Source organism: Triticum aestivum, chromosome 1A, assembly GCF_018294505.1.
Source record: "Triticum aestivum cultivar Chinese Spring chromosome 1A, IWGSC CS RefSeq v2.1, whole genome shotgun sequence".
Taxonomy (NCBI): domain Eukaryota; kingdom Viridiplantae; phylum Streptophyta; class Magnoliopsida; order Poales; family Poaceae; genus Triticum; species Triticum aestivum.
The window spans coordinates 484,596,319-484,606,758 of record NC_057794.1 but is presented as its reverse complement, the minus strand read 5'-3'; positions in this window follow the sequence as shown (position 1 = coordinate 484,606,758).

The window sequence follows — 10,440 nt, the reverse complement described above, 5'->3', positions numbered from 1 at the left end:
CTCGTGGGCCCCCTGTTGCTCCACCGACGTACTCTTTCCTCCTATATATACCTACGTACCCCAGACGATCAGATACGGAGCCAAAACCCTAATTCCACCACCGCAACTTTCTGTATCCACGAGATCCCATCTTGGGGCCTGTTCCGGAGCTCTGCCGAAGGGGGCATCGATCACGGAGGGCCTCTACATCAACACCATAGCCCCTCCGATGAAGTGTGAGTAGTTTACCTCAGACCTACGGGTCCATAGTTAGTAGCTAGATGCCTTCTTTTCTCTTTTTGGATCTCAATAAAAAGTTCTCCCCCTGTCTTGTGGAGATCTATTCGGTGTAATCTTTTTTTTGTGGTGTGCTTGTTGAGACCGATGAATTGTGGGTTTATGATCAAGTCTATCTATGAACAATATTTGAATCTTCTCTGAATTCTTTTATCTATGATTGGTTATCTTTGCAAGTCTCTTCGAATTATCGGTTTGGTTTGGCCTACTAGATTGATCTTTCTTGCAATGGCAGAAGTGCTTAGCTTTGGGTTCAATCTTGCGGTGTCCTTTCCCAGTGATAGTAGGGGCAGCAGGGCACGTATTGTATTGTTGCCATCGAGGATAACAATATGGGGTTTTCATCATATTGCATGAGTTTATCCCTCTACATCATGTCATCTTGCTTAAGGCGTTACTCTGTTTTCATTAACTTAATACTCTAGATGCATGCTGGATAGCGGTCGATGAGTGGAGTAATAGTAGTAGATGCAGGCAGGAGTCGGTCTACTTGTCTCGGACGTGATGCCTATATACATGATCATACCTAGATATTCTCATAACTATGCTCAATTCTGTCAATTGCTCAACAGTAATTTGTTCACCCACCGTAGAATACTTATGCTCTCGAGAGAAGCTACTAGTGAAACCTATGCCCCCCGAGTCTATCTTCATCATATTAATCTCCCAATACTTAGTTATTTCCTTTGCTATTTACTTTGCTTTTATTTTACTTTGCATCTTTATCACAAAAATACCAAAAATATTATCTTATCATATCTATTAGATCTCACTCTCCTAGGGATTGACAACCCCTTATCGCGTTGCTTGCGAGGATTTATTTGTTTTGTGCAGGTGCGAGGGACTCGCGCGTAGCCTCCTACTAGATTGATACCTTGGTTCTTAAAAACTGAGGGAAATACTTATGCTACTTTGCTGCATCATCCCTTCCTCTTCGGGGAAAACCAATGCAGTGCTCAAGAGGTAGCAAGAAGGATTTCTGGCGCCGTTGCCGGGGAGGTCTACGCAAAAGTCAATATACAAAGTACCCATCACACACCCTTATCTCCCGCATTAAATTATTTGCCATTTGCCTCTCGTTTTCCTCTCCCCCACTTCACCCTTGCCGTTTTATTCGCCCTCTCTCTCCGTCCTCCTTCTCTTTCCCTATTTTCCTCTTCTTTTGTTTGCCTTCTTCCCGTATGTATCCTTGTTTGTGTTTTCATGTGCCTTCTATTTGCTTGCATCTTTGCTTGCTAAAAATCTATTGATATGGATCCACTTAAAGTGTTCTACTTAGATCATCTTCGATCCTTATGCGCTCGTGCTGAAACCCCAACTAGCCTAGTTGATGGGAAATCTTTAGATGAGCATGCTCATTTTGTGTGTCACCGTTTGTCTGAAAAAGGGAGACTCTTATGGAATCAAATAAACAGATTGTTGTGTTATGCTTGGAATCTCGACAAACACACCGCAAAAGAAGATTACATCGAATATTGTTCATACATAAAAGAATTCAGAGAAGATTCAAATATTTTTCATAGATAAACTTGATCATAAACCCACGATTCATCGGATCTCAACAAACACACCGCAAAAGAAGATTACATCGAATAGATCTCCAAGAGAATCGAGGAGAACCTTGTATTGAGATCCAAAGAGAGAGAAGAAGCCATCTAGCTACTAGCTATGGACCCGAAGGTCTGAAGTAAACTACTCACACATCATCGGAAGGGCCATGGAGTTGATGTAGAGGCCCTCCGTGATCAATGCCCCCTCCGGCGGAGCTCCGAAAAAGGCCCCAAGATGGGATATCTTGAGTACAGAAGGTTGCGGCGGTGGAAATAGGGTTTTGTGGTGCTCCTGGATGTTTGCGGGGTACGTGGATATAAATAGGAGGAAGAAGTACGTCGGTGGAGCAATGAGGGGCCCACGAGGGTGGAGGGCGCGCCCCCTGCCTCGTGGTCGCCTCGTTGATTGCTTGACGTCCACTCCAAGTCTCCTGGATCACGTTTGTTCCAAAAATCACGCTCCTGAAGGTTTCATTCCGTTTGGACTCCGTTTGATATTCCTTTTCGGCGAAACACTAAAATAGGCAAAAAAACAGCAATTTGGACTGGGCCTCCGGTTAATAGGTTAGTCCCAATAATAATATAAAAGTGTAAAATAAAGCCCATTAACATCCAAAATAGATAATATAATAGCATGGAGCAATCAAAAATTATAGATACGTTGGAGACGTATCATCCGGCCGGGGACGGACCACCACAGGTGTCGCCCCTCGCTGTTCCACCGGCCGCCCACCACCACCGCTGCCCCGTTGGTGGAGGCGAGGCGTTGCTCCTGGCGGCACTAGAAGTACGCCACCCACGCCTCGTGGTTGTCGGCGGCGTACTGCGGGGAGGCGCGCTGCTCCTCGGTCAGCGACGACCGAACGCGGTTGACATCGCCGGCGAAGATTGAAGGAAATATGCCCTAGAGGCAATAATATTATTATTATTTTATTTCCTTATATCATGATAAATGTTTATTATTCATGCTAGAATTGTATTATCCGGAAACATAATACTTGTGTGAATACATAGACAAACCAAACGTCACTAGTATGCCTCTACTTGACTAGCTCATTAATCAAAGATGGTTATGTTTCCTAACCATATACATGTGTTGTCATTTGATTAATGGGATCACATCATTAGGAGAATGATGTGATTGACATGACCCATTCCATTAGCTTAGCACCCGATCGTTTAGTATGTTGCTATTGCTTTCTTCATGACTTATACATGTTCCTATGACTATGAGATTATGCAACTCCCGTTTGCCGGAGGAACACTTTGTGTGCTACCAAACGTCACAACGTAACTAGGTGATTATAAAGGAGCTCTACAGGTGTCTCCAAAGGTACATGTTGGGTTGGCGTATTTCGAGATTAGGATTTGTCACTCCGATTGTCGGAGAGGTATCTCTGGGCCCTCTCGGTAATGCACATCACATAAGCCTTGCAAGCATTACAACTAATGAGTTAGTTGCAAGATGATGTATTACGAAACGAGTAAAGAGACTTGCCGGTAACGAGATTGAACTAGGTATTGAGATACCAACGATCGAATCTGGGGCAAGTAACATACCGATGACAAAGGGAACAACGTATGTTGTTATGCGGTCTGACCGATAAAGATCTTCGTAGAATATGTGGGAGCCAATATGAGCATCCAGGTTCCGCTATTGGTTATTGACCGGAGACGTGTCTCGGTCATGTCTACATTGTTCTCGAACCCGTAGGGTCCACACGCTTAAGGTTTTGATGACAGTTATATTATGAGTTTATGCATTTTGATGTACCGAAGTTTGTTCGGAGTCCCGGATGTGATTACGGACATGACGAGGAGTCTCGAAATGGTCGAGACATAAAGATTGATATATTGGAAGCCTATATTTGGATATCGGAAGTGTTCCGGGTGAAATCGGGATTTTACCGGAGTACCGGGAGGTTACCGGAACCCCCCGGGAGGTATATGGGCCTTAGTGGGCTTTAGTGGAAGAGAGGAGAGGTGGCCAGGGCTGGGACGCGCGCCCCTCCCCCATAGTCCGAATAGGACAAGGAGAGGGGGGCGGCGCCCCCCCTTCCTTCTCTCTCTCCTCTTTTCCCCTTCCCGAATCCTATTCCAACTAGGAAAGGGGGGAATCCTACTCCCGGTGGGAGTAGGACTCCTCCTGGCGCGCCCTCCTCCTGGCCGGCCGCGCCTCCCCCTTGTTCCTTTATATACGGAGGCAGGGGGCACCCCTAGACACACAAGTTGATCCACGTGATCATATTCTTAGCCGTGTGCGGTGCCCCCTTCCACCATAATCCTCGATAATATTGTAGCGGTGCTTAGGTGAAGCCCTGCGACGGTAGTACATCAAGATCGTCACCACGCCGTCGTGCTGAAGGAACTTTTCCCCGACACTTTGCTGGATCGGAGTCCGGGGATCGTCATTGAGCTGAACGTGTGCTAAAACTCAGAGGTGCCGTAGTTTCGGTGCTTGATCGGTCGGGCCGTGAAGACGTACGACTACATCAACCGCGTTGTGCTAACGCTTCCGCTATCGGTCTACAAGGGTACGTAGATCACACTCTCCCCTCTCATTGCTATGCATCACCATGATCTTGCGTGTGCGTAGGAATTTGTTTGAAATTACTACGTTCCTCAACAGTGGCATCCGAGCCTAGGTTTTATGTGTTGATGTTATATGCACGAGTAGAACACAAGTGAGTTGTGGGCGATATAAGTCATACTGCTTACCAGCATGTCATACTTTGGTTCGGTGGTATTGTTGGACGAAGCGGCCCGGACCGACATTACGCGTACGCTTACGCGAGACCGGTTCTCTCGACGTGCTTTGCACATAGGTGGCTTGCGGGTGACAGTTTCTCCAACTTTAGTTGAACCGAGTGTGGCTACGCCCGGTCCTTGCGAAGGTTAAAACAACACCAACTTGACAAACTATCATTGTGGTTTTGATGCGTAGGTAAGATTGGTTCTTGCTTAAGCCCATAGCAGCCACGTAAAACTTGCAACAACAAAGTAGATGACGTCTAACTTGTTTTTGCAGGGCATGTTGTGATGTGATATGGTCAAGACATGATGCTAAATTTTATTGTATGAGATGATCATGTTTGTAACCGAGTTATCGGCAACTGGCAGGAGCCATATGGTTGTCGCTTTATTGTATGCAATGCAATCACGCTGTAATGCTTAACTTTATCACTCAGCGGTAGCGATAGTCGTGGAAGCATAAGATTGGCGAGACGACAACGATGCTACGATGGAGATCAAGGTGTCGCGCCGGTGACGATGGTGATCACGACGGTGCTTCGAAGATGGAGATCACAAGCACAAGATGATGATGGCCATATCATATCACTTATATTTGATTGCATATGATGTTTATCTTTTATGCATCTTATCTTGCTTTGATTGATGGTAGCATTATAAGATGATCTCTCACTATTTATCAAGAAGTGTTCTCCCTGAGTATGCACCGTTGCGAAAGTTCTTCGTGCTGAGACACCACGTGATGATCGGGTGTGATAGGCTCTACGTTCAAATACAACGGGTGCAAAACAGTTGCACATGCGGAATACTCAGGTTATACTTGACGAGCCAAGCATATACATATATGGCCTTGGAACACGGAGACCGAAAGGTCGAGCGTGAATCATATAGTAGATATGATCAACATAGTGATGTTCACCAATGAAACTACTCCATCTCACGTGATGATCGGACATGGTTTAGTTGATTTGGATCACGTAATCACTTAGAGGATTAGAGGGATGTCTATCTAAGTGGGAGTTCTTAAGTAATATGATTAATTGAACCTAAATTTATCATGAACTTAGTACCTGATAGTATCTTGCTTGTTTATGTTTGATTGTAGATAGATGGCCCGTGCCGTTGTTCCGTTGAATTCTAATGCGTTCCTTGAGAAAACAAAGTTGAAAGATGATGGTAGCAATTACACGGACTGGGTCCGTAACTTGAGGATTATCCTCATTGCTGCACATAAGAATTACATCCTGGAAGCACCGCTGGGTGCCAGGCCTGCTGCTGGAGCAACACCAGATGTTATGAACGTCTGGCAGAGCAAAGCTGATGACTACTCGATAGTTCAGTGTGCCATGCTTTATGGCTTAGAATCGGGACTTCAACGACGTTTTGAACGTCATGGAGCATATGAGATGTTCCAGGAGTTGAAGTTAATATTTCAAGCAAATGCCCGGATTGAGAGATAAGAAGTCTCCAATAAGTTCTATAGCTGCAAGATGGAGGAGAACAGTTCTGTCAGTGAGCATATACTCAAAATGTCTGGGTATAATAATCACTTGATTCAATTGGGAGTTAATCTTCCAGATGATTGTGTCATTGACAGAATTCTCCAGTCACTGCCACCAAGCTACAAGAGCTTCGTGATGAACTATAATATGCAAGGGATGAATAAGACTATTCCCGAGCTCTTCGCAATGCTGAAAGCTGCGGAGGTAGAAATCAAGAAGGAGCATCAAGTGTTGATGGTCAACAAGACCACTAGTTTCAAGAAAAAGGGCAAAGGGAAGAAGAAGGGAAACTTCAAAAAGAACAGCAAGCAAGTTGCTACTCAAGAGAAGAAACCCAAACCTGGACCTAAGCCTGAAACTAAGTGCTTCTACTGCAAGCAGACTGGTCACTGGAAGCGGAACTGCCCCAAGTATTTGGCGGATAAGAAGGATGGCAAGGTGAACAAAGGTATATGTGATATACATGTTATTGATGTGTACCTTACTAATGCTCGCAGTAGCACCTGGGTATTTGATACTGGTTCTGTTGCTAATATTTGCAACTCGAAACAGGGACTACGGATTAAGCGAAGATTGGCTAAGGACGAGGTGACGATGCGCGTGGGAAATGGTTCCAAAGTCGATGTGATTGCAGTCAGCACGCTACCTCTACATCTACCTTCGGGAATAGTATTAGACCTAAATAATTGTTATTTGCTGCCAGCGTTAAGCATGAACATTATATCTGGATCTTGTTTGATGCGAGACGGTTATTCATTTAAATCAGAGAATAATGGTTGTTCTATTTATATGAGTAATATCTTTTATGGTCATGCACCCTAAAAGAGTGGTCTATTCTTATTAAATCTCGATAGTAGTGACACACATATTCATAGTGTTGAAGCCAAAAGATGCAGAGTTGATAATGATAGTGCAACTTATTTGTGGCACTGCCGTTTAGGTCATATCGGTATAAAGCGCATGAAGAAACTCCATACTGATGGGCTTTTGGAACCACTTGATTATGAATCACTTGGTACTTGCGAACCGTGCCTTATGGGTAAGATGACAAAAACACCGTTCTTCGGTACTATGGAGAGAGCAACAGATTTATTGGAAATCATACATACAGATGTATGTGGTCCGATGAATATTGAAGCTCGTGGCGGATATCGTTATTTTCTCACCTTCACAGATGACTTAAGCAGATATGGGTATATCTACTTAATGAAACATAAGTCTGAAACGTTTGAAAAGTTCAAAGAATTTCAGAATGAAGTCGAAAATCATCGTAACAAGAAAATAAAATTCCTACGATCTGATCGTGGAGGAGAATATTTGAGTTACGAGTTTGGTGTACATTTGAAACAATGTGGAATAGTTTCGCAACTCACGCCACCCGGAACACCACAGCGTAATGGTGTGTCCGAACGTCGTAATCGTACTTTACTAGATATGGTGCGATCTATGATGTCTCTTACTGATTTACCGCTATTGTTTTGGGGATATGCTCTAGAGACGGACGCATTCACGTTAAATAGGGCACCATCAAAATCCGTTGAGACGACGCCTTATGAACTGTGGTTTGGCAAGAAACCAAAGTTGTCGTTTCTGAAAGTTTGGGGCTGCGATGCTTATGTGAAAAAACTTCAACCTAATAAGCTCGAACCCAAATCGGAGAAATGTGTCTTCATAGGATATCCAAAGGAAACTATTGGATACACCTTCTATCACAGATCCGAAGGCAAGACTTTTGTTGCTAAATTCGGAAACTTTCTGGAGAAGGAGTTTCTCTCGAAAGAAGTGAGTGGGAGGAAAGTAGAACTTGACGAGGTAACAGTACCTGCTCCCTTATTGAAAAGTAGTACATCACAGAAATCTGTTTCTGTGACACCTACACCAATTAGTGAGGAAGCTAATGATAATGATCATGAAACTTCAGAACAAGATACTACTGAACCTCGTAGATCAACCAGAGTAAGATCCGCGCCAGAGTGGTACGGTAATCCTGTTCTGGAAGTCATGCTACTAGATCATGATGAACCTACGAACTATGAAGAAGCGATGGTGAGCCCAGATTCCGCAAAATGGCTTGAAGCCATGAAATCCGAGATGGGATCCATGTATGAGAACAAAGTATGGACTTTGGTTGACTTGCCCAATGATCGGCAAGCAATTGAGAATAAATGGATCTTCAAGAAGAAGACTGACGCTGACGGTAATGTTACTGTCTACAAAGCTCGACTTGTCGCAAAAGGTTTTCGGCAAGTTCAAGGGATTGACTACGATGAGACCTTCTCACCCGTAGCGATGCTTAAGTCTGTCCGAATCATGTTAGCAATTGCCGCATTTTATGATTATGAAATTTGGCAAATGGATGTCAAAACTGCATTCCTGAATGGATTTTTGCAAGAAGAGTTGTATATGATGCAGCCGGAAGGTTTTGTCGATCCAAAGGGAGCTAACAAAGTGTGCAAGCTCCAGCGATCCATTTATGGACTGGTGCAAGCCTCTCGGAGTTGGAATAAACGCTTTGATAGTGTGATCAAAGCATTTGGTTTTATGCACACTTTTGGAGAAGCCTGTATTTACAAGAAAGTGAGTGGGAGCTCTGTAGCATTTCTGATATTATATGTAGATGACATATTGCTAATCGGAAATGATATAGAATTTCTGGATAGCATAAAAGGATACTTGAATAAGAGTTTTTCAATGAAAGACCTCGGTGAAGCTGCTTACATATTGGGCATTAAGATCTATAGAGATAGATCAAGACGCTTAATTGAACTTTCACAAAGCACATACCTTGACAAAGTTTTGAAGAAGTTCAAAATGGATCAAGCAAAGAAAGGATTCTTGCCTGTGTTGCAAGGTGTGAAATTGAGTAAGACTCAATCCCCGACCAATGCAGAAGATAGAGAGAAAATGAAAGATGTTCCCTATGCTTCAGCCATAGGCTCTATCATGTATGCAATGCTGTGTACCAGACCTGATGTGTGTCTTGCTATAAGTCTAGCAGGGAGGTACCAAAGTAATCCAAGAGTGGATCACTGGACAGCGGTCAAGCTCATCGTAAATGGTTACGTTGATGCAAGCTTTGACACTGATCTGGACGATTCTAAATCGCAAACCGGATACGTGTTTACATTAAACGGTGGAGCTGTCAGTTGGTGCAGTTCTAAACAAAGCGTTGTGGCGGGATCTACATCTTAAGCGGAGTACATAGCTGCTTCGGAAGCAGCAAATGAAGGAGTCTGGATGAAGGAGTTCATATCCGATCTAGGTGTCATACCTAGTGCATCGGGTCCAATGAAAATCTTTTGTGACAATACTGGTGCAATTGCCTTGGCAAAGGAATCCAGATTTCACAAGAGAACCAAGCACATCAAGAGACGCTTCAATTCCATCCGGGATCTAGTCCAGGTGGGAGACATAGAGATTTGCAAGATACATATGGATCTGAATATGGCAGACCCGTTGACTAAGCCTCTTCCACAAGCAAAACATGATCAACACCAAAGCTCCATGGGTGTTAGAATCATTACTGTGTAATCTAGATTATTGACTCTAGTGCAAGTGGGAGACTGAAGGAAATATGCCCTAGAGGCAATAATATTATTATTACTTTATTTCCTTATATCATGATAAATGTTTATTATTCATGCTAGAATTGTATTATCCGGAAACATAATACTTGTGTGAATACATAGACAAACCAAACGTCACTAGTATGCCTCTACTTGACTAGCTCATTAATCAAAGATGGTTATGTTTCCTAACCATAGACATGTGTTGTCATTTGATTAATGGGATCACATCATTAGGAGAATGATGTGATTGACATGACCCATTCCATTAGCTTAGCACCCGATCGTTTAGTATGTTGCTATTGCTTTCTTCATGACTTATACATGTTCCTATGACTATGAGATTATGCAACTCCCGTTTGCCGGAGGAACACTTTGTGTGCTACCAAATGTCACAACGTAACTGGGTGATTATAAAGGAGCTCTACAGGTGTCTCCAAAGGTACATGTTGGGTTGGCGTATTTCGAGATTAGGATTTGTCACTCCGATTGTCGGAGAGGTATCTCTGGGCCCTCTCGGTAATGCACATCACATAAGCCTTGCAAGAATTACAACTAATGAGTTAGTTGCAAGATGATGTATTACGAAATGAGTAAAGAGACTTGCCTGTAACGAGATTGAACTAGGTATTGAGATACCGACGATCGAATCTCGGGCAAGTAACATACCGATGACAAAGGGAACACCGTATGTTGTTATGCCGTCTGACCGATAAAGATCTTCGTAGAATATGTGGGAGCCAATATGAGCATCCAGGTTCCGCTATTGGTTATTGACCGGAGACGTGTCTCGGT